Raw genomic sequence first — 24493 nt, forward strand, 5'->3', positions numbered from 1 at the left:
CCTAATAACACTTAAAAATATTTAGAAATGCTTTAGAAATATTCTAGAGATTTTTAGAAATTTTTAGAGTATTTTTATGTAATTTTTGGAGTTCGTTTGGTATTTTTACCAAAAGAAACAAGTTGTAAAAAAATAAAGAAATTAAGCCGAGGTTCGAACCGGAGACCTCCGGTCAAGCAAACCTTAAGTTGTCTCAGCTGACCAAGTGCCCAAGCGGGCATTGCTGATCAAAGGAAGAGTGAAATTTATTTAAGTAGTAGTTAATAAACAGAAAATAAATAGGAATAAAAGAGATTCGGCCTAGATTCAAACCCGCGACCTCCGACCCGACCCGAACCTTAAGCGAATCCTGCTGACCAAGAACCCAAGCGGGCCGAGCTGTTTAGAAAAGATAGTGAAATAATTTAAAGGATAGTTTGATAACAGAAATATTAGGAGTTATAAAAGGATAAGTTAAGAGGAGAAGGGGATTATTGCCGTGACCTAATTTCTTCCCCTCCCTTCTCTCTCGCGTGCGGCATTTCTGCCCGAGCGAAAACAAAACGAAGCCCTAGCTTCATCTCCGGCGGCCGGCGAGCACCTTTCTCCGTGAGGTCTTCACACCTTCATGATCCCCTCGTCGAGAAGAGCAAGTAGATACAAAGAGATCGTTGAGGAAGCACATCTCCGGAACCCTAGAAGCTCCCCTTTGGTTGTAAGTCCAAGAACTCCAAGAATAAGTAAGTGCTTCCTCACCTGCAGTAGAGTAGTTCTGGATTCTTGTTCTTCTTGCTTTCGAATTTTGCTTGCTGCTGTGAGACTCAAAGAAAAAATATGGAAGAGTTAAGTATGTTGAGCAATTTGTTCCTTATAGTTTCCTTGTTGTGGCACGGATCAGGGAGGACTAGTTGTGATTTTGGTTGGTTTGAAGTTTGTTGCCATAAAACTAAATTTAGAATTTATTAGATTTGGATATGAATAGGTTTTAGTTTGGAAATTATTCTTGCTTGTCTGGTTTAGTTTCGGAATTAGCTAGTGTATTCTGTTTAGAAGGAGTCCGATGTTCTTCAGAAGGTTTCCCTGTGGTTCTGTGATGATCGATTTGTCTATGTATGGGCTCGGATTTGAGTTTCTTTTGTGAGGATTTAATCGCCGGGTTTCTGCATGCCAACTGCTTGTTTAAAAACCTGACAGAGATGTTAGCTAGTGGAATGAGATTTGAATTGCGTTCCTTATGAGGTCTAGCTTTGGATGAGGTTTGCATGTTATCTTTGGCAGATAGTTGTTAAGCTTAAAAAACAGATTTATGTTATGGATCTTTTGTTGAGTTATTAGAGCATGAAATGGTGTAAATTGGAGCATACAGTTTAGTTTCATTATGTAGCAACTTAGTTTGGTTTTTTCTTTGCTGTAATGAGTAAGAACAACCCTATCCAGCCACTCAAATGAGTGTGTAGCAGAGTAGTTGGGTGCCCTATTAGTCTCTTTTGAGTTTATGGGTAGTTATATTTAAAGCGAGACCAAAGTCTTAAGAGGATCCCTAAGTTTCAGAATTGGGATTAGCAGCACGCCAAGTACATTTTATTAAGTATCCTAGTGCAGTTTTGTTAAGCATCTTAGTGCAGTATTATTAAGCATTTCCGTGCAATTTTGTTAAGCTTTTTATTGCAGTTTTATTGAGTATTCTAGTGCAGTGTTAATAAGCATTTCAGTGCAGATTTTTGTTAAGTAACATAGTGCAGATCTAGTTAAGTATTACAGTATTTTGAGTTTAAGAAAAGTATAAGAAAGATAAAAGAAAAGAAAGAAAAATGCCAAGGCCTTAAGTAGATCCCAAAGTCAAGACTTTAGGGATTTTGACACACAAGGTGCTTGTTAAAATGCCAAGGCATTTAAAGAAGAAGTAATTAAGATAATAAGTATTTTACTTTGAGAAGGCTAGTACCCGACTTCCGAGGTTGTCGTTAAACAAATCCAGGTGACCAATTCTGAGGTCTTGGCCCTGGTAAGACCGAGGTCTTTACCCTCGTAGGACTGATGGCTCGCTACCTCAGTTTCTATTAGGGAGCGCGCTTTGGTGCTACGCCTGGGCCCAAGAAGAGATTGATTATTATTTTGAAGTATTAAAGTATAAGTTTTTAAACAAGTAAAATAAGTTTCACATAAGTATAAAAGTATAAACTTTAAACAAGTGAAATAAGCTTCACATAGGTTTAAAATTCTGCAAGTTTAGTTCTTTATGCTAGCATGATTGTATAGATTCGCTTTACATGTTTAGCATTTCAGTAAGTTTCTTTTGCAATTAGATGAGCATGAGTAGTATCTTCTTTCGAGCATTCAGTTTTAGATTTCAGTATATTCAGATGCATATTCGAGTTTTTGTGAGTTAGATAACGCTTACTAAGCAATTTTACTTATAGATGCATTCTCCTCTTACTGCAGATAAAGAAAAGGAAAAGCTATAGCAAAGGAAGGCGACAAGGAGGTGCGGATGAATGAGTGATGCCTGGACTATAGATGCCTTGGGATTAGCATAAGAATTTATTAAGATTGCCATGTATTTAGAATTCTTTCATTTAAATTGTTATGCACATTAGACCTATTATCTGAGTTGTATAATGGTTGCATGTGTTGGAGTGTATCCTTAAAAGTTTAGCTTTTGTACACATTTATTTTAAAATAAAGAATCACATTGGTCAAATATTTACATTTATTTGTTAAATGTAATTGTTCAATTAATTTATATAGTAGATAACATGGAGTGTGGAGTCACACTTAGAAGATCATGTTGTTGGTTCTCTATAAATTATAAACAGTTGCTCACGACTAAGATGGAAAGGAACAAACCATCAGAATAGACGTAGTGTAATTAAGTATTAGTTTATCTTGACTAATAAATTACACTGATGCACTTTAAGTGTATTGAGTAGGATCATTTAGGTAAGTTCTTTTTGTACTGACTTAGTAAAAGAACTAAACCTCAGTTATTATGGAAGTGTGTGCTCTTAATCCTAATATAATAACAAGCATGTATATTTAATATTTATTTCTTTGACTTATCAAAGGGTGAGGTTTAGCTCGATAAATCAATATGCCCGATAAGTTAGGAAATGGTATTACTTATAGTGTGTGTTGTTGATTATAGAAGGAATCTGTGTCCTAGTTATCTAGGTTGAGAATGTCCCCAAGAGGAGCTCATAAGGATTGTCATGTTAAACCCTGCAGGTGGACCTAGTCCAACATGACAATAAAGTTGAGTGGTACTACTCTTGGAGCTAGATATTAATTAAATGAGTTGTCAGTAACTCACTTAATTAGTGGACATTCGTAATCTTAAACACAGGGAGACTAACACACTCATGATAAGAAGGAACCCATAATGTAATTTGGGATTGGTGCGGTAGTGCGGTAATAACTCTCTAGTGGAATGAGTTATTATCGATGAACTTGAGTTGTGTGTTCGAGGAGAGCACGGGAGACTCGAGCTCATCGGAAGGACAAAACCAATTTCTCCTCAAGGTCCCTGTTGTAGCCTCAATAAAGCCTCAAGTCCATCCAAAGAAAAGCCTATCTTGGTGTCCAAGAAGGGGCCGGTTCATTGCTTGGTGACCAAGCAATGGCCGACGACATATCCTCTAGAAGTGGTCGGCCCTTGCCTTGGGCAAAGGGGCCGGCCGCAATATTTAAATTAGGAAGGTTGTTTTAGAATTTTTAAATTTCCTTAGATATTTACAATTTGTAAAAAGAGAGATTTTAAAAATTTATAAAATTTTCCTAATTTAAATTAGGCCACCAGGTTTTAAAAGAGAGTTGTAAAATTTATAAAACTTTCTTTTAAAAAGAAATATTATTAGAGATGTTTTAAATTTTAAAACTTGGTTTTAAATTTTAAAAATTTCCTTTTAATATCCACATTAGAAAAAAAGAGAGTTTGTAAAATTTTATTAGAAGTTTTCTTCTTTTAAAATTTTATAAATTTTTTTTCTTTCTTTCCCTTTTAATAAGTGGCCGGCCACCTTGCTTGGTGCCCAAGCAAGGGCCGGTCAAATAATTAAACATCAACAAATAGTTGTTTAATTAATAAATCAATCTAGGATTGATTAATTAAAAGGAAAGAAAAAGAAAAAATTAAAAGGAAATAGGAATGAGTCTAATTTTTTAAAACTCTTTCCATAATTTTCCGTTGGGAAACTAATATAAAAAGGGGGGGAAGGGGAGGCCTTGAAAACATAACAATTGATATTGTGTTGTTGGAGATCATCAAGTGGCCGGCCCCTCTCCCTCTCTTCCCTTTGCTCTCTTTTGCTCCTTTGTGGTGGTGGTGGCCGAATTCTAGAGAAGGAGGAGAAGCTCTCCGGGTGGTGTTCATCTTGGAGGATCTTTGCCCACACGACGTCCAAGAGGAGGCGAGGGATACGACAGAAGATCTCGAGGTTTTTAGCATACAAGGAAGAGTTATAACTAGTATTTAATTTCCGCATCATACTAGTTAATTTTTCTTTGTGTAAATACCAAATACAAGAGGCATTCGATTCTTGTTTTTCGAATTTAATTTCGATGTTGTGTTCTTTTTTTTTCCTTGTGATTTGATTGTTCCTTTTGGTTAACCTAGAGTTATATAAGGAAATTAAATATTAACTTTCCTTAAAAGGCTTTGTCTAGTCGGTGGTGGTTGCTCCCATATCCAAGAAGGCCAAGTGCCTCGCCATGCAGTACTGGAAGTCAATTTTGGAAACTAATATTTAATTGAATTTATAACCTAGGTGATTTGGATCAAACGTGTTAAGTTCCGCAGGAGATCCAAATCTAAACCTAAAAGAACATATAAGTTAAACTTGGAATCAAACGTGTTAAGTTCCGTAGTTGATACAAGTTTAACTTAAAAGAACACATGGTAGCTAGGAAAGGTTCAGATCACATACAAAATTTTTGTACAGTGGAGCCATTGGGTTTTCCGAGTAGCAACCAACAATTGGTATCAGAGCTAGGGTTTTGCCTCTGTGTATTTGGTATTAGTTTAATTATGCACATGTCATTCATGATTTAGGCAGGTTAATAGTAGGATGTGCTAACTTTGTGGATGCAGGATCCAACTATTATGGCTTATAGTTATTATGTGTTTGATTGGACCCTTGGACATGTCAAGGGCTTTTATTATGTGTGCATGATTGTATTATAAAATACAGCAGGAGCTGTATTTAGTTTTATTAGGATTTTATTTTTTGATCTAGATACATGTACATTCCTTTTATGGAATATAGGATCGATGGATGTAAATTTTATTTTATGTTCGATCTAGTTTACATGTACATTCCTTCGAGGAATATAGGATCGAAAGAAAATGTAAAATTCTATTTATGTCGCGGATCGAATCTTGCAAGGCGTGAAACCTTTCGAGGATCAGAGTGGCGCAGCGGAACAAGGAGCAAGATGGATGCGACAACTAGACCCGATGGCGGTGGCCAAAGATGGCAGCAGCTAGGGATGACGACACACGGAGGACAACAATAGATAAAAGCCATAATAGTTGAAAATTAGTTTTTCTATTTATTGCTTTTATATTGTGCTGTGTGTGAATGTTAGTGTACATATTTAGTAGGCTAGCATCATCAAAATTCCTCACTTTAAATAACTAAGTGGGAGAGGGATTTGTTTTAGTGAATTCCACGGTCTCCATTACTGGTTTGTAAGTGATGCAAACAAACTTGCGTGTTGGCTCTGAGTGCCTTCCTCCATATCGGATGAGTTTGTTTGCGGATCACTAGACTAAACTTGCATTTCGGATGACTATAGGAAATTAATTAAGAGCGTGTGATCTTCCCCATTGGAAGGGGCACAATCTTATTAATGGACTTAGTGTCAAGTAATGGTATACACTTAGGCACGTCTAATAGTATCCTCTCCATCGGAGTCACTGCTATTATTTGTGTGACCGAAGGAAACCAACTATTAATTTTATTTGTCAAAAAGTTAGGTTGACAAGATAATAAAATTAATGGGATATACCCTCCTTTTACAAATGTTGAATTTGTATACGTCCACACTATTGTGGCATACAAAATTCACGGTGTTTTAATTTATTGGTTAATTTAAAATAGTATTGTTTGAGGAATCAATATTATTCTAAATTTAGAGTTCTGACCAAAATTTATTTTGTGATTCTTAGGATGACTTTCAACCCACTGGCCATTATTCTAAAAGAAAACAGACTTACTGGTCCCAACTATATAGATTGGAAAAGAAACCTAGACATTGTTTTAACTGTTGAGGGCTATAAGTTTGTACTGTCAGAGGAATGCCTAGAAACACCTAGCAATGATTCTACCCCAGAGGAGATTCAGCATCATAGTAAATGGGTAAAAGCTGATGAGATGGCGCGGTGTTACATCTTGCCTTCGATGTCAAATGTATTTCAACATCAGCATCAGGACTTACCAACAGCCTATGATATAATGAACAATCTCAAGGAACTCTTCGGACATCAGAATCGGGCTGCTAGGCAAGAGGCAATGAGAAAACTGATGACAGCCACCATGACTGAAGGGACTCCCATGAGGGATCATATTCTCAAGATGATGGCTTACTTAAATGAAATACAAGTTCTTGGAGGGGAAATTGATGGGGAAACCCAAGTCGATATCATCCTCCAAACGTTGCCCAGAAGTTTTGAGCATTTTTGCCTGAACTATAATATGAATAAAAGGATGTATTCATTGGCAGAACTTCTGACAGAACTTCAGGCAGCCGAAGGGTTGTTTCGTCAACATTCTCAAATTCACTATGCTGAAAATGGTTCTACTTCTAAGCCGAAAAGCAAGAAGAAGAAGAAATAAAATGGCTCAGCAAAGAAGGTGAATATACCTCAAGGTGCAGGACAAAAAGCTGGATTAAAGAAGCCGAAGGGCAAGTGCTTTATTTGCAAGCAGACTGGACATTGGAAGACGGACTGTCCTCGTAGGAAACAGAACAATAAAGGTATATCTCATACTCTAGTAGTTGAAACATGTTTAGCGGTGTTATCTACCAGCACCTGGTGTGTAGATACGGGAGCCACTGATCATGTCTGCAATTCTTTGCAGGGGTTCCAGGAAACCCGACGACTATTTGATAGAGAGATAACTGTCTACATGGGTAATGCTACTAAGGTGGCGGCTGTTGCAGTGGGAGACGTCTACTTATCATTTGATAGGAATAGGAAATTGGTTTTAAGGAATTGTCTTTATGTACCCAGCTTTAGAAAGAATTTAATTTCAGTTTCTAAACTGTATTTGGATGGATATTAAATTTCCTTTAGTAACAATGTGGTTATAAAGAGAAATAAAGTGATTATCTGTTCTGGTGCATTGGTTGGCAATTTATATACTTTAAATCCAATTTCTCCCACAAAGCAAAATATGAAAATTAATAACACATCTTCTAACTCTAATAAGAGAAAAGAACCTTCGAAAATGAACCAAACACATCTTTGGCATCTAAGGCTTGGTCATATTAACTTAAGTAGGATTCAAAGGCTTATAGCCGATGGACTATTGGGTCCATTAGAGTTGAAAAACTTTCCAACGTGTGAATCCTGCTTGGAAGGTAAGATGACCAAGAGACCTTTTAAGGACAAGGGGTATAGAGCCAAAGAAGCGTTAGAATTGGTTCATTCTGATTTGTGTGGTCCTATGTCTATCCAGGCTAGAGGTGGCTTTGAATATTTTGTCTCTTTTATAGACGATTATTCAAGATATGGATATATTTACCTAATGCGCCACAAGTCTGAGTGCTTTGATAAGTTCAAAGAGTACAAGGCTGATGTGGATAAACGTCTAGGTAAAAGTATCAAGACACTATGGTCTGATCGTGGTGGCGAATATCTCTTAGGAGAGTTTAGGAATTACTTATCAGAGGCCGGGATTCAATCCCAATTGTCCGCACCTGGTACACCCCAACAGAATGGTGTGGCAGAATGAAGGAATAGGACTCTTATGGACATGGTTAGATCGATGATGAGTTATTCAGAATTACCAAATTCGTTTTGGGGATACGCTCTGGAAACAACAGTGCACATTCTGAACTTAGTACCTTCTAAATCAGTATCTTCTACTCCCACAGAATTATGGAATGGGCGGAAGCCCAGTCTAAGACATATTCAGATTTGGGGTAGTCCAACACATGTACTGAAACAAGATGCTGATAAGTTAGAATCTCGTACAGAAGTTCGTATGTTTGTGGGGTATCCCAGAGGAACGAAAGGCGGTTTATTTTATAGTCCTAAAGACCAAAAGGTCATTGTTAGCACCAATGCCCAGTTTTTAGAAGAAGACTATATAATGGATCACAAGCCCAGTAGTAAAATTGTTCTAGAAGAACTTAGAGAGGACACGTCTACTTCAGTACCAACAGTACAAGATGAAGTACCACAAGAGACTACAACACGTGTCACACATGATACACAACCACAGACAGTGTCTCGTCGTAGTGGGAGGGTTGTAAGGTAGCCCGAGAGATTCATGTTTTTGGGTGAGTCTTCGGACTTGATCCCAAGCAAACATGAACCAGATCCCCGGACATATGATGAAGCACTCCAAGATACAGATGCAGTATCTTGGCAAAAGGCAATGAATTCCGAAATAGAATCTATGTATTCTAATAAGGTCTGGGAGCTTGTAGAACCACCTGATGGTGTAAAAGCCATTGGATGCAAGTGGATCTATAAAAGGAAAAGAGGGACAGATGGGAAGATAGAAACCTTCAAAGCAAGGTTTGTTGCGAAGGGGTACACTCAGAAAGAGGCAATCGATTATGAGAAGACCTTTTCACCGGTAGCTATGCTTAAGTCTATTCGGATACTCTTATCCATTGCCGCTCATATGGATTATGAGATTTGGCAAATGGATGTCAAGACAGCTTTCCTTAATGGAAGTCTTGAAGAAAACATCCATATGAAACAACCAAAAGGGTTCATTGAAAAGGGCAAAGAGCATCTAGTGTGCAAGCTTAATCGGTCCATTTATGGACTGAAGCAAGCTTCAAGATCTTGGAACATCCGGTTTAATGTAGTAATCTAGTCATATGGATTTATTCAGTGTCCGGATGAGTCTTGTGTATACAAGAAGTGTAACGGAAACATAGTGGTATTTCTTGTACTATACATAGATGATATTTTGTTAATTGGCAATAATGTCAAGGTATTATCAGACGTAAGGGTATGGTTGTCCAAACAATTTGATATGAAGGACTTAGGAGAATGTGCACACATCCTTGGGATCAAAGTTATAAGGGATCGCAAGAAAAGAATGTTGTGCCTATCCCAAGCTTTATATATAGATACAATCCTTGCTCCAAGGAAGGTTTCTTACCTTTTAGGCATGGAGTAGCCTTATCTAAAGAGATGTCTCCAAAAACATCAAAGGAGATTGAGGACATGAAGGCAGTTCCTTATGCTTCGGCTGTAGGAAGCCTTATGTATGCAATGTTGTGTACGAGACCTGATATCTGTTTTGCCGTGGGCATGGTTAGCAGATATCAAAGTAACCCTGGACAAGGACATTGGACTGCAGTAAAGCATATATTAAAGTACCTGAGAAGGACTAGAGATTATATGCTAGTTTACCAAGCAGACGATTTACTCCCTGTGGGTTACACGGATTCAGACTTCCAATCAGATAGGGACATCAGTAAGTCTACATCAGGCTATGTGTTTACTTTAGGAGGTGGAGCCATTGCATGGAGGAGTGTTAAGCAGAAATGCGTCTCAGACTCAACCATGGAAGCTGAGTATGTGGCAGCCTCTAAGGCAGCCAAAGAAGCTGTATGACTCAGGAACATTCTAATGGACTTAGATGTGATTCTTGGTTTGCCCAAGATCGTCACAATTTATTGTGATAATAGTGGAGCAGTTGCAAACTCGAAGGAACCACGAGCCCATAAGGCAAGTAAATATATAGAGCGCAAGTACCACCTGATACGAGACATCGTCAAGCGAGGAGAAGTTGTCGTCGCCAAGATAGCATCAGCAAATAACCTGGCAGATCCTTTCACTAAGGCCCTTCTGGTGAAAGCTTTTGATCAGCAAGTGGAGGGGATGAGAATCAGATGTATGGCAACAGATATGACAGCTTAGACTTTTAGTATAAGTGGGAGATTGTTGGAGTGTATACTTAAAAGTTTAGCTTTTGTACACATTTATTTTGAAATAAAGAATCACATTGGTCAAATATTTATATTTATTTGTTAAATGTAATTGTTCAATTAATTTATATAGTAGATAACATGGAGTGTGGAGTCACACTTAGAAGATCATGTTGTCGGTTCTCTATAAATTATAAACAGTTGCTCACGACTAAGATGGAAAGGAACAAACCATCAGAATAGACGTAGTGTAATTAAGTATTAGTTTATCTTGACCAATAAATTACACTGATGCACTTTAAGTGTATTGAGTAGGATCATTTAGGTAAGTTCTTTTTGTACTGACTTAGTAAAAGAACTAGACCTTAGTTATTATGGAAGTGTGTGCTCTTAATCCTAATATAATAACAAGCATGTATATTTAATATTTATTTCTTTGACTTATCAAAGGGTGAGGTTTAGCTCGATAAATCAATATGCCCGATAAGTTGGGAAATGATATTACTTATAGTGTGTGTTGTTGATTATAGAAGGAATCTGTGTCCTAGTTATCTAGGTTGAGAATGTCCCCAAGAGGAGCTCATAAGGATTGCCATGTTAAACCCTGCAAGTGGACCTAGTCCAACATGACAATAAAGTTGTGTGGTACTACTCTTGGAGCTAGATATTAATTAAATGAGTTGTCAGTAACTCACTTAATTAGTGGTCATTCGTAATCTTAAACACAGGGAGACTAACACACTCATGATAAGAAGGAGCCCATAATGTAATTTGGGATTGGTGCGGTAGTGCGGTAATAACTCTCTAGTGGAATGAGTTATATCGATGAACTTGAGTTGTGTGTTCGGGGCGAGCACGGGAGACTCGAGCTCATCGGAAGGCCAAAACCAATTTCTCCTCTAGGTCCCTGTTGTAGCCTCAATAAAGCCTCAAGTCCATCCAAAGAAAAGCCTATCTTGGTGTCCAAGAAGGGGCCGGTTCATTGCTTGGTGACCAAGCAATGGTCGGCCACATATTCTCTAGAAGTGGTCGACCCTTGCCTTGGGCAAAGGGGCTGGCCGCAATATTTAAATTAGGAAGGTTGTTTTTGAATTTTTAAATTTCCTCAGATATTTACAATTTGTAAAAAGAGAGATTTTAAAAATTTATAAAATTTTCCTAATTTAAATTAGGCCACCAGGTTTTAAAAGAGAGTTGTAAAATTTATACAACTTTCTTTTAAAAAGAAATATTATTAGAGATGTTTTAAATTTTAAAACTTGGTTTTAAATTTTAAAACTTTCCTTTTAATATCCACATTAGAAAAAAAAAAAGAGTTTGTAAAATTTTATTAGAAGTTTTCTTCTTTTAAAATTTTATAAATTTTTTCTTTCTTTCTTTCCCTTTTAATAATTGGCCGGCCACCTTGCTTGGTGCCCAAGCAAGGGGCCGGTCAAATAATTAAACTTCAACAAATAGTTATTTAATTAATAAATCAATATATGATTGATTAATTAAAAGGAAAGAAAAAGAAAAAATTATAAGGAAATAGGAATGAGTCTAATTTTTTAAAACTCTTTCCATAATTTTCTGTTGGGAAACTAATATAAAAAGGGGGGAAGGGGAGGCCTTGAAAACATAACAATTGATATTGTGTTGTTGGAGATCATCAAGTGGCCGGCCCCTCTCCCTCTCTTCCCTTTGCTCTCTTTTGCTCCTTTGTGGTGGTGGTGGCCGAATTCTAGAGAAGGAGGAGAAGCTCTCCGAGTGGTGTTCGTCTTGAAGGATCGTCGCCCACACGACGTCCAAGAGGAGGCGAGGGATACGGCAGAAGATCTCAAGGTTTTTAGCATACAAGGAAGAGGTATAACTAGTATTTAATTTCCGCATCATACTAGTTAATTTTTCTTTGTGTAAATACCAAATACAAGAGGCATTCGATTCTTGTTTTTTGAATTTAATTTCGATGTTGTGTTCTTTTTCTTTTTTCCTTGTGATTTGATTGTTCCTTTTGGTTAACCTAGAGTTATATAAGGAAATTAAATATTAACTTTCCTTAAAAGGCTTTGTCTAGTCGGTGGTGGTTGCTCCCATATCCAAGAAGGCCAAGTGCCTCACCATGCAGTACTGGAAGCCAATTTTGGAAACTAATATTTAATTGAATTTATAACCTAGGTGATTTGGATCAAACGTGTTAAGTTCCGCAGGAGATCCAAACCTAAATCTAAAAGAACATATAAGTTAAACTTGGAATCAAACGTGTTAAGTTCCGCAGGAGATACAAGTTTAACTTAAAAGAACACATGGTAGCTAGGAAAGGTTCAGATCACGTACAAAATTTTTGTACAGTGGAGTCATTGGGTTTTCCGAGTAGCAACCAACATCATGCATGTTCAGATTAACATATATAGTTGTAGCATGTTTAGATTAATTTATAGTTTTAGTTGAGAACAAATGCTTGAGTTGAGTGTATAGATGAGTCATTTAGTTTTCCGCTGCTAGTTAATTGCATGTTTTGAGTTTTTGAGAGTTTTAAGCAGAGATATTTTCATGTGAGCAACATTAGTTAAGATAAGTTAGTAGTCCAGTAGCGCCCCATCCTCACAGACTAGTAGTGAGGAGGGTGGGGCGTTACAGTTTTTTGGGCTCTAACGCTCTTGAGTGATCTATCTATGTGTGTGTAGGTTCGTAGTGTAACGACCCGCCTTCTACTAACTAGGCTGTAAGGCCGATCGTTACGTAATGCTGTGCTAAATTACTATTGCAAAAAATCTGGATTGATTAAAATTTTACTAAACTGATTACTGTAAAATCTGAACTTAATATTCTAGGTGTACCTAGGAGTTGTACACATGCTAGGAAAGATAATCTATACCTCTCGGAGGTCCTGCTAGCTGTAATCAGGCATTTCAATCGATCCATGAATCGATTGAGCTGTCGGATCGATCCAGTGATCGATCCAGCTTGATACTGGCACGGAGAAAAACCCTGGATCGGTCGGCTGACCGATCCACAAGCTTATCACTTCTGTATACGGCTGGATCGGTCTACCGACAGATCCAGGAGTACACTGATCGGTTGGTAGACCGATCCAGTGGCTCACTGATCGATCGGCTGTCCGATCAGTGAGCTCCTGGACTCCCTGTTCGCCTCTGGATCGGTCGGCTGACTGATCCATAACTCTCTGTTCACGACTGGATCGGTCAACCGACCGATCCAGTGGCACAACTCAACTCTGATCGATCCGTAGATCGATCGGAGTTTCTTATTTCGCACTGAAACTCTGATTTCAACACTAGTTCGTGCCAAAACCTCACACAATGATTATACAATGCATGGAAAACATTTTTATATCCACTAACTAGCATTCTAACATGACATAGTGCAAGGTTTATTAATTCATAGCATTTAAACCACTAGAAATGCATAAAAGTGTCTTAAGAAAAGAAACTAAGTTCTTAATTTGCTAAACTTCCTAAGGATCTTCATTCCAGGTTCCTGCCACACACACCATCACTGCATTGACCTTCAGCTTCCTCTGCTAATCCATTTTTCCTTTACCTTTATCTGCAGTATAAGGAAAAAGTATCTGTAAGCTTTAAGCTTAGTAAGAAACCATCTACCTCACAAAAACATGCAACGATGCAATCATGTTTTTAAAGAATGCTATTTAAAAACATGCACTGGATTTGTTAAAGCATGGCATACTGAAGTTACATGGCATAAACACTGAAACATGGCATGCATAATAAACTCTAAGCATGGAGCTATCTCATGGTATCAACTAGGAGAAACTAAACTGAAACTGAAACTAAAACTGAGCTAAAACTATATTCACATAACTAGATTACGAGTTTGAAAGCTATTGTCATAATAAGTGAAAATAGTAATCATGCTGCTGTTTGGGCCTGGCAACTGTACTTGCTGTGCGCGCATCCTTAACTAGACCCGGGGTTGCAAATCCTGAATTTAGTAAGGTTTACTAGGTTATCTGAACCTAGGGACGACTGTGGGAGCCCAACCCAATGGATATCTAATCCTGTACAGTGCCACTAAAAATAAAATACTGAATATAGCTACTAATTGTTTATTTTGCTGTTTCTAGGTTATCTGAACCTAGAGCTAGGTTGTCTATACCTAGAGGTGACTGTGGGAGCCCACCCATTGGACCGTAGTCCTATGTAAGCTGAAACTAGACTAATATACTGATTTAAATGCTACTAATGCATTTAACTGAGCTGTTAAAAATATCTGAGGTAATATTTAGCTACACTAATCATTTTGTCGAACACTTGGTGTGCTCCAACTCTCCCCTCTAATAGGGAGACCACCTCTAGGCACCCGACAACGTCTAGAGCCTCCAACTGAAGGAGAACAACGTGTCTGGCCCATCTAGAGGTGCTCAACTAGATCCCTAATCTGCGAGGAGGGTTTAAACACACCCTGAGGGTCGAAAAATCTGCATATAGCTAAACTAAAGGCATGCAATCAAACGAAAGCTACTTATACTGCAGGTGAGGGGTTTCTTACCTCCTGTTCGTAATTTCTTACGATTCTAATCGCTAGGTTTTCCGGAGGAGAGACCTCTTCGACGATCTTCTCGCGTCTATGGGTTCCTCTCGCGGAGGGGAGCATCCTCGTGCCCTTGATGTTGCCGGGAGGTGCTCCTAGAAGCCCTTGGCTTGGTGCGCCGAGAGAGGGAGGAGAGGAAGGGGTCGGCGGAAACTAGGGTGAGGAAGGAGATAGGCCACGTTAAAAAAATAATCTCCTCACTTAATAATTTTCCTATTTATATTTAGGAATTAATTCGCCCAACTCCAATACAAATTTAATTGCCTCCCTTTCCTTTCAGCACGGCCCTGCTGGGTTCAACTGGTTACTAACATTATCCGTAAACCATAGGTCTCGGGTTCAATTCCCGCCTAAGCTATTTTGCGGTTCTAATTATTTTTGCTACTTCCGCTATTCTAAAAATTCCAGAAAAATCATAGAATATTCCTAATGCAGTTTTGAGATTTTCGGGCGTTACAATCCCCCATACCTTATAAAAAGTTCGTCCTCGAACTTAGAACAACTCTAGGTACTTCTGTCTCATGCTGGCTTCTGTCTCCCAAGTTGCCTCTTCTGCTGTGTGACTTTGTCATATAACTTTCACTAATGGTACTTCCTTGTTCCGTAATTTCTTAACTGCTCGGTCTATTATCTGAATAGGCCGACTGTCATAGCTGAGGTCTTCGCGGATTTGTACCGACTGGGGCTCAATCACTTGGGTGGCATCTGGGATATGCTTCTTCAGCATAGAGACATGAAATACCTTGTGGACAGCTGACATTTCCTGGGGTAGCTCTAGCTTATATGATACCTTGCCCACTCTTCTGCTGATAAGGTATGGTCCCACATATCTGGGACTTAGTTTGCCCTTATTCCCAAAATGCATCACTCCCTTCATGGGAGCTACTCTGAGGAACACTGAATCTCCAACTGAAAACTCTAAGGGTCTGCGCCGTGTATCAGCATAGCTTTTCTGGTGGCTCTGAGCTGTCTCTATCCTCTGGCGGATCTGCTGTATAGCTGCTGTGGTATCTGCTACTAGATCTGTCTGAAGTTCTAGTTCTTTCTATTCACCACTCTCATACCAGCAGATTGGAGATCTACACCTCCGCCCATAGAGAGCCTCGTAAGGTGCCATGCCGATAGTGGCCTGATAGCTGTTGTTGTATGCAAATTCTGTTAGACTCAGATATTTGCACCAACTTCCTTTGAAATCTAGGGCACATGCTCGGAGCATATCTTCGAGTACCTGATTGACCCGCTCCGTCTGTCCATCTGTTTGAGGATGGAAAGCTGTGCTAAATTTTAACTTCATGCCCAAAGCTGTTTGTACACACTCCCAGAAGTGTGATGTGAACCTACTGTCTCTGTCTGAAATAATGGTTCATGGGACTCCATGTAGTCTAACGATCTCCTTGAGATACAACTGTGCTAGCTATTCCATGGAGTAGGATATCCTGATAGCTAAGAAGTGGGCTGATTTAGTCCATCTGTCGACTATTACCCAGATGGTATCAAAACCATTCATGGTTCTGGGTAATCCCACTATAAAATCCATAGAAATGTCTTCCCACTTCCATTCTGGTATCTGTATGGGCTGCAAAACTCCCCCTGGTCTTTGATGTTCTGCCTTAACCCTCTGACAGGTTAGGCAGGTGCTGACATATCGAGCGATGTCTCTCTTCATCCCAGGCCACCAAAAATGTTTCTTCATGTCCTGGCACATTTTGGTGGAGCCAGGATGCATCGCATAGGGAGTCTTGTGAGCCTCGTCTAGGATTTTCCTCTGTAGTTCCTCCTGATCCGGAACACATAGCTTGTCACCAAAATACAACACCCCGCTATCTGATATTCTGAACTCTCCACCTTCTGATTCTGCTACACCTTGCGTGATTCTCTGAATTTCAGGATCCTGCTCCTGAGCTGTCTGGATGTCACCGAGCAAGGTAGACTCTAATGTCATAGTAGAGAGCTGTCCGACTATGAGCTCGAGACCGAAATATGAGATCTCCTTCAGTAGGGGCGGTGACATGGCTGCTAGAGATAATAGGGTAGCGCTGGACTTCCTGCTAAGGGTGTCTGCTACCCTATTTGCTTTTCCAGTTACTCACAGCTTCTATCTTACTGGGGTCTACCATGATACCATCCTTTGAGATGATATGACCCTGGAAGGACACTTGATCTAACCAAAATTCACATTTTGTGAACTTGGCATATAACTGGTTCTGCTGAAGGGTCTGCAATACTGTTCTCAGGTGCTCTGCGTGTTCTTCCTGAGTTCCTGAATAGATAAGAATATCATCGATGAACACGATGATAAACTTATCTAAATATTCCCTGAATACTCTGTTCATGAGGTCCATGAAAGTAGATGGAGCATTGGTCACACCAAAGGGCATGACTACGAACTCGTAATGTCTGTATCTAGTCCTGAATGCTGTCTTAGGTATATCCCCTTCTTTGACCTTCACCTGATGATAACCCGATCTGAGGTCTATCTTAGAGAACACTGCTGCTCCCTTTAGCTGATCAAACAGGTCATCAATTCTGGGAAGAGGATACCTGTTCTTGATGGTGACTTGGTTCAGCGCTCGGTAGTCTATACACAAGCGCATGCTCCCATCCTTCTTCTTCACGACAATACAGGCGCTCCCCATGGTGGGTGACTAGGACGTATGAAGCCTTTGTCAAGTAGCTCCTGTAGTTGTTCATGAAGTTCCTTCAGTTCTGCTGGAGCCATGCGGTAAGGCGCTTTGGAGATAGGATTTGTGCCGGGAATGAGCTCTATCTCAAATGCGATCTCCCTGTCTGGTGCTAAGCCTGGTAACTCTTCAGGGAAAATAGCTGGGTAGTCACATACGACTCGGACCTCTGCTAGCTGTTGGTCCTTGTCCTGACTGGTATTGACTACATGTGCCAAAAATCCCGTACATCCTGAATCCATTAACCTCTGTGCCTTCATAGCTGAAAGAAACTTCTTGGCCTTTCTCTTGGGTTCTCCGACGAACTCAAACTGTGCTTCTGCTTCAGGTTGGAATACGACTTTCTGCTTACGGCACTCGATGGAGGCACCGTATTTGATCAAGAAGTCCATCCCAAAGATGACGTCGTAGTCAGTCATATTTATCACTATCAGATCGCAAAAGAGCTCTCTGTCTGCTATAGTGACCGACACTGCTTTGAGTTAGTGCATAGACGCCATGATTTCTCCTGAGGGTAACGTCGTAAGGAACTGGCTACTAAGTACCTCTGGAGGTACTGCTAACTTCTCAGCAAATGCCCTGTAACAACTGTCGAGGCATTTGCTGCGTCCTCTCTGGTGAGTGAGTAGATCCTCGCATTGGTCGTAGCTGGAGGGGTTTCTAATCTGCCCTGGCTGATATGTGGACCATCTAAAGCGGCCTGCATCTGATGTAACTAAGCCACCATACCGAATCGGTGGCCGAGGAAGATCGGTCTTGTTTGGACACTGCTTGGCCATATGCCCTTCCTGTCCGCATTCAATGCATCCTCGTGTGCCCTTACGACAAACTCCAGGATGGAATTTCCCACAAGTAGCACACTTTGGATAACTGGGCTGCTTGCTGGCTGGCCCTCCTTTTGGGTAACTCCCTGGTTTGCGCTTGTTGCTGGAGTTCCCTTTCCAGTTAGAGCCATGGGAGCTGTGGCCCTGCTGTTTCTGAGTGCCTGAGCCTCCTTGACCTTTAGCTTCTGAGAGGACTTGCTTCTGCTGCTTGATGCTATTCTGGTAATGCTCAGTGATTAGAGCACTGCTCACTAATTCTTCTGTGGTTTGTGGCCTATGAACGCCACCAGCCACGTTCATCGCTATTTCCGGCCTCAACATCTTGAGCATCAACCGGACTCGTTCCCTTTCTGTGCTGACTAATTCAGGGCATAGACGAGCCAACCTGTTGAATTTCTTCACGGCTTCCTCAACTGATAGGTTGCCCTGACGAAACTCAGTGAACTCGTCGTAGTGACGGTTGGTGACTCGCATGTGAAAGAACTCCTCAAAGAATTCCTTCTCGAAGTCAGCCCATGTCATCTGGTTCACTGGGCGCTTCGCTCTGATTCTCTCCCACCACATACGTGCATCTCCTGTCAGACAGAAGGAGGCGCACTTCACCTTCATTTGTCAAGAAGCTCCATCGCAATTTTCGAGTGTTTTGAACCATGCCCGAGCATCCCATGGTTCATTGTTGCCTGAGAAATTCTCGGCTTGACTCTATGCCATTGGATTAGATAGGCTTCTCTCCTTGCCTCTGGGCTACTGGTGCCGTAGGCTGGACTGGTGGAACCTCTAAGACCACTGGTGTCGCTAAGTTAGGCTCCGGGGTGACAGTGGGGGTGTTCTGCTGACTAGCCTTTAAGGTGGCTATTTCCTATTGCTGTTCAGCTAGCTGCTGCTGTAACTGAGCCACTAGTGCTGTAAGGTCTGGGGGAGGCACTGAACTGCCTGCCTCATGCTGGGGCTCAGTGGCTGGTGCCCTTCTAGCTGGGCGTCCTCGTGCCATTTCTCGTACACCGAAGACATATATAACTAAAGCATTCATGTTTGTAGAATTTCTACTATCATGTTTAGCTAGCTACTATAAACATGTTAAAGCTATCATATATAAGCATGCTATAATTATCCATAAACATGAAAGCAAGACATAATTAAAGTAGAGGTATTCTTACTTGGAAACTGCAGGTACAATGCTGATGTGTGTGTAGGAAGTATGGAAACTGCTCTGATACCACTCTGTAACAACCCGCCTTCTACTAACTAGGCTGTAAGGTCGATCGTTACGTAATGCTGTGCTAAATTACTATTGCGAAAAATCTGGATTGATTAAAATTTTACTAAACTGATTACTGTAAAATATGAACTTAATATTCTAGGTGTACCTAGGAGTTGTACACATGCTAGGGAAGATAATCTATGCCTCTCGGAGGTCCTGCTAGCTGTAATCAGGCATTTCAATCGATCCATGAATCGATTGGGCTGTCGGATCGATCCAGTGATCGATCCAGCTTGATACTGGCATGGAGAAAAACCTTGGATCGGTCGGCTGACCGATCCACAATCTTATCACTTCTGTACACGGCTGGATCGGTCTACCGACCGATCCAGGAGTACACTGATCGGTCGGTAGACCGATCTAGTGGCTCACTGATCGGTCGGCTGTCCGATCAGTGAGCTCCTGGACTCCCTGTTCGCCTCTGGATCGGTCGGCTGACCAATCCATAACTCTCTGTTCGTGACTGGATCGGTCAGCCGACCGATCCAGTGGCACAACTCAACTCTGATCGATCCGTAGATCGATCGGAGTTTCTGATTTCGCACTGAAACTCTGATTTCAACACTAGTTCGTGCCAAAACCTCACACAATGATTATACAATGCATGGAAAACATTTTTATATCCACTAACTAGCATTCTAACATGACATAGTGCAAGGTTTATTAATTCATAGCATTTAAACCACTAGAAATGCATAAAAGTGTCTTAAGAAAAGAAACTAAGTTCTTAATTTGCTAAACTTCCTAAGGATCTTCATTCCAGGTTCCTGCCACACACACCATCACTGCATTGAGCTTCAGCTTCCTCTGCTAATCCATTTTTTTTTTACCTTTATCTGCAGTATAAGGAAAAAGTATCTGTAAGCTTTAAGCTTAGTAAGAAACCATCTACCTCACAAAAACATGCAACGATGCAATCATGTTTTTAAAGAATGCTATTTAAAAACATGCACTGGATTTGTTAAAGCATGGCATACTGAAGTTACATGGCATAAACATTGAAACATGGCATGCATAATAAAATCTAAGCATGGAGCTATCTCATGGTATCAACTAGGAGAAACTAAACTGAAACTGAAACTAAAACTGAGCTAAAACTATATTCACATAACTAGATTACGAGTTTGAAGCTATTATCATAATAAGTGAAAATAGTAATCATGCTGCTGTTTGGGCCCGACAACTGTACTTGCTGTGCGGGCATCCTTAACTAGACCCGGGGTTGTAAATCTCGAATTTAGTAAGGTTTACTAGGTTATCTGAACCTAGGGACGACTGTGAGAGCCCAACCCAATGGATATCTAATCCTGTACAGTGCCACTAAAAATAAAATACTGAATATAGCTACTAATTGTTTATTTTGCTGTTTCTAGGTTATCAGAACCTAGAGCTAGGTTGTCTAAACCTAGAGGCGACTGTGGGAGCCCACCCATTGGACTGTAGTCCCATGTAAGCTGAAACTAGACTAATATACTGATTTAAATGCTACAAATGCATTTAACTGAGCTGTTAAAAATATCTGAGGTAATATTTAGCTACACTAATCATTTTGTCGAACACTTGGTGTGCTCCAACTCTCCCCTCTAATAGGGAGACCACCTCTAGGCACCCGACAATGTCTAGAGCCTCCAACTGAAGGAGAACAACGTGTCTGGCCCATCTAGAGGTGCTCAACTAGATCCCTAATCTGCGAGGAGGGTTTAAACACACCCTGAGTGCCGAAAAATCTACATATAGCTAAACTAAAGGCATGCAATCAAACGAAAGCTACTTATACTGCAGGTGAGGGGTTTCTTACCTCCTGTTCGTAATTTCTTACAATTCTAATCGCTAGGTTTTCCGGAGGAGAGACCTCTTCGACGATCTTCTCGCGTCTATGCGTTCCTCTTGCGGAGGGGAGCGTCCTCGTGCCCTTGATGTTGCCGGGAGGTGCTCCTAGAAGCCCTTGGCTTGGTGCGCCGAGAGAGGGAGGAGAGGAAGGGGTTGGCGGAAACTAGGGTGAGGAAGGAGATAGGTCACGTTAAAAAAGTAATCTCCTCACTTAATAATTTTCCTATTTATATTTAGGAATTAATTCGCCCAACTCCAATACAAATTTAATTGCCTCCCTTTCCTTTCAACATGGCCCTGCTGGGTTCAACTGGTTACTAACATTATCTGTAAACCATAGGTCTCGGGTTCAATTCTCGCATAAGCTATTTTGCGGTTCTAATTATTTTTGCTACTTCCGCTATTCTAAAAATTCCGGAAAAATATCTAAAAATTCCAGAAAAATCATAGAATATTCCTAATGCAGTTTTGAGAATTTTCGGGCATTACACGTAGTACCCCTGGGGTGTTAGTATTAGCCCTAGTACCAATTATGAGATGATTGTATAGGGCTCATTTTGTATCATATATCATTATTAATAAAAAGGTAAAATTGGTTATTATATTTATTGTAGTTCAGTGCCGATTGAATAAATATAATAATGACCTTGGGTAGTAGGTTCTTATCTACAATATATCAATTGGTTGAATTGATAGTGAGATATTGTAGAGAACACTACTCTTAACTATTCCTAGTCGAACATTAATATACAAGGATAATATTAATGCATTGAGACTAGTATGTTGGTCAACGGATGACTTGATCTCACAAGTCATGGATATGAGATATCAGGTTGACACATGGGTATATATTAGAGAATATATACTGAATGACCCACCATGAGAATGTTTCATGGATCATCGTATGAGTATCATAAACATTCTCATGTGACTATTGGTATGAATAGTCCTTAGACCTGAAGTCACTACGGTTCCCTACATAAGGAGTTGTATACTTTGGTATCGTCAAACGTCACCCGTAACAGGGTGGACTATAAAGTCGATCACTGGGTATGCAATGAATTATGTCGAGGGATGTGAGTGATGTAGATGGGATCTATCCCTTCCATATGACGGAAGTAATATCTGTGGGCCCCTTGATTAGTAGGACACAAGAAAACATGACCATGCATAAATGAATCAATGTGAGATATTGAGTTCATTTGTTTAAGTGTGTCTACTTGGAGATCAAGAAACACAAAGATTGATAAGAGGATGACACGGTCTATGCCTCATTGATCAATCTAGATATCAAGGATAGAGGGACCAAGTCATACATGATGATAGCCATAGACAGGTTAAGTCGGATCTCGACTTTCTCCTCACTTGGGTAGAAATTATGCCTTGCTAGATGCCACTCATTGTTTATGTATCGCAAATTTTGATTTGGGTACATTTCCAACGTTATGAGAGCCTATAGGGTTACACACAAAGAATAAGTTGATATGGAGATGGGTTCATGTGATGAATCAATGGATTAAGTGTAATCTGAATTTGACTCATTGAGTTAGACTCAAAGGGATCCAATTATTGGATTGAGTCGAGTTGCTTGAGAATCAATGGGTTGGACTCATTGGGTGAACTTGAGTTCACCAAGGAAGTTGAATGGTCAAAATTGAACCATTGGATTGAATGGTTGATTTTGAGCCATTAGATTAGAAGATGAAAGGGTGGAGACTCTTGGTACACCATGGGATGGTTATAAATATCATTTTGGATGATAATTTTGAGTAGACGAACAAGTATTGAGACCCTTGGCATTCATTTTGGATGATCATTTTGGATAGAGGCGCGGATGCTTGAACGCACTGAGATCTGGATCAAGAGAAAAAGGTGTTGGTTACTACTCGGAATATCGTACTGGTTCCCTTGTACAAAAATTTTGTACAAGTCCCGAACTTTTCCTAACAACCTATTGTGTTCTATAGAAATTAAATTTGGAATCGCAAACAGAATTTAACATTATTGATTCCAAATTCAACTTATCTGTTCTTAGAGGTTTAGAATTGGATCGCAAACGATGCTTAACATTATTAATCTAAATCCACCCATGTTAAAAATTTGATTAAATATTTATTTCAGAGATCGACTTCTAGGTTAAACATGACGAGGCACTAGGCCTTCTTGAGTATGAGATCATCCACCACTTCCTAGACAAAGCCTTTTAATAAAATTCAATATTTAATCTCCTTATAGTAACCCTAGGTTTAAATATTAAGAACAAACGAATCACAAGATCGAAAAACAAAAGAAACACAAAATCGAAACATAAATTAGATAGCCTAGAATCGTTAGCCTCTTGTGTTTGGTATTTCAAGATCTAAACAAAAGAATAAACTAGTTATGATGCAGAAACTAATAACTAGTTATACCTTTTGTAGCTTATAGACCTCACGATCTTCTATTGTATTCCTCTTCTTATCTCGGACGTCGTGTGGACGACGATCTATCGAGACGAGAATCCACCCAAGCCTCCTTTGTAACGACCCAAATTTCCTTGTTTTAAGTTCCAAAAGTTCTTAAAAATATTTGGAAATGCTATAGAAATATTCTAGAGATTTTTAGAAATTTTTAAAGTATTTTTACGTAATTTTTGGAGGACGTTTGATATTTTTACAAAAGGAAAGAAGTTTTGACAAAAATAATGTTCAAGCCGATATTCGAACCGGAAACCTCAGACCGAACCAAACCTTAACCGAATCCAGCTAGCCAACTGTTCCGCAAACATTTTGTGAATGAATATGGAATGAAATACATTTAAGCAGTAGTTAGATAATAAAAACCCTAGTTTTAAAAGAGAACTTAGGTTTTCTTTTTACCGAACCCGAAAACCCTTCTCTTCTTCCTCCTCACGCGGCGTCTGCGACTCCTCTCTCGGGCGAAAAGGGGCGACGACGCTAGGGCTTCACTTCGACGGCCGGCGAGCACCCTTCTCCGCGGGTTCTTCACAGATCCGAGCTCCTCTCGGCAAGGTGAACGCGCGGACACAAGAAGAGGCCGAGAGTTGCAAGTCTCCGAACCCTAGAACCTCCTTCCTCCTTCGGTTGTAAGTCGAAGCAAATTGCTGTAAGTACTACTCACCTTTGGTAGGAGTTGCTCCGAACTTAGGGTTTTCATTTCCTTGCTTTCGGATTTTGCTGTGCCGAGTAGAATTATATGCTAGAGCTTTTCCTTCCTTGCTCTGTTTGTCAAGCCGAACAGTCATACCTACT

This window comes from Zingiber officinale, chromosome 11B (assembly GCF_018446385.1).
Source record: "Zingiber officinale cultivar Zhangliang chromosome 11B, Zo_v1.1, whole genome shotgun sequence".
NCBI classification, from domain to species: domain Eukaryota; kingdom Viridiplantae; phylum Streptophyta; class Magnoliopsida; order Zingiberales; family Zingiberaceae; genus Zingiber; species Zingiber officinale.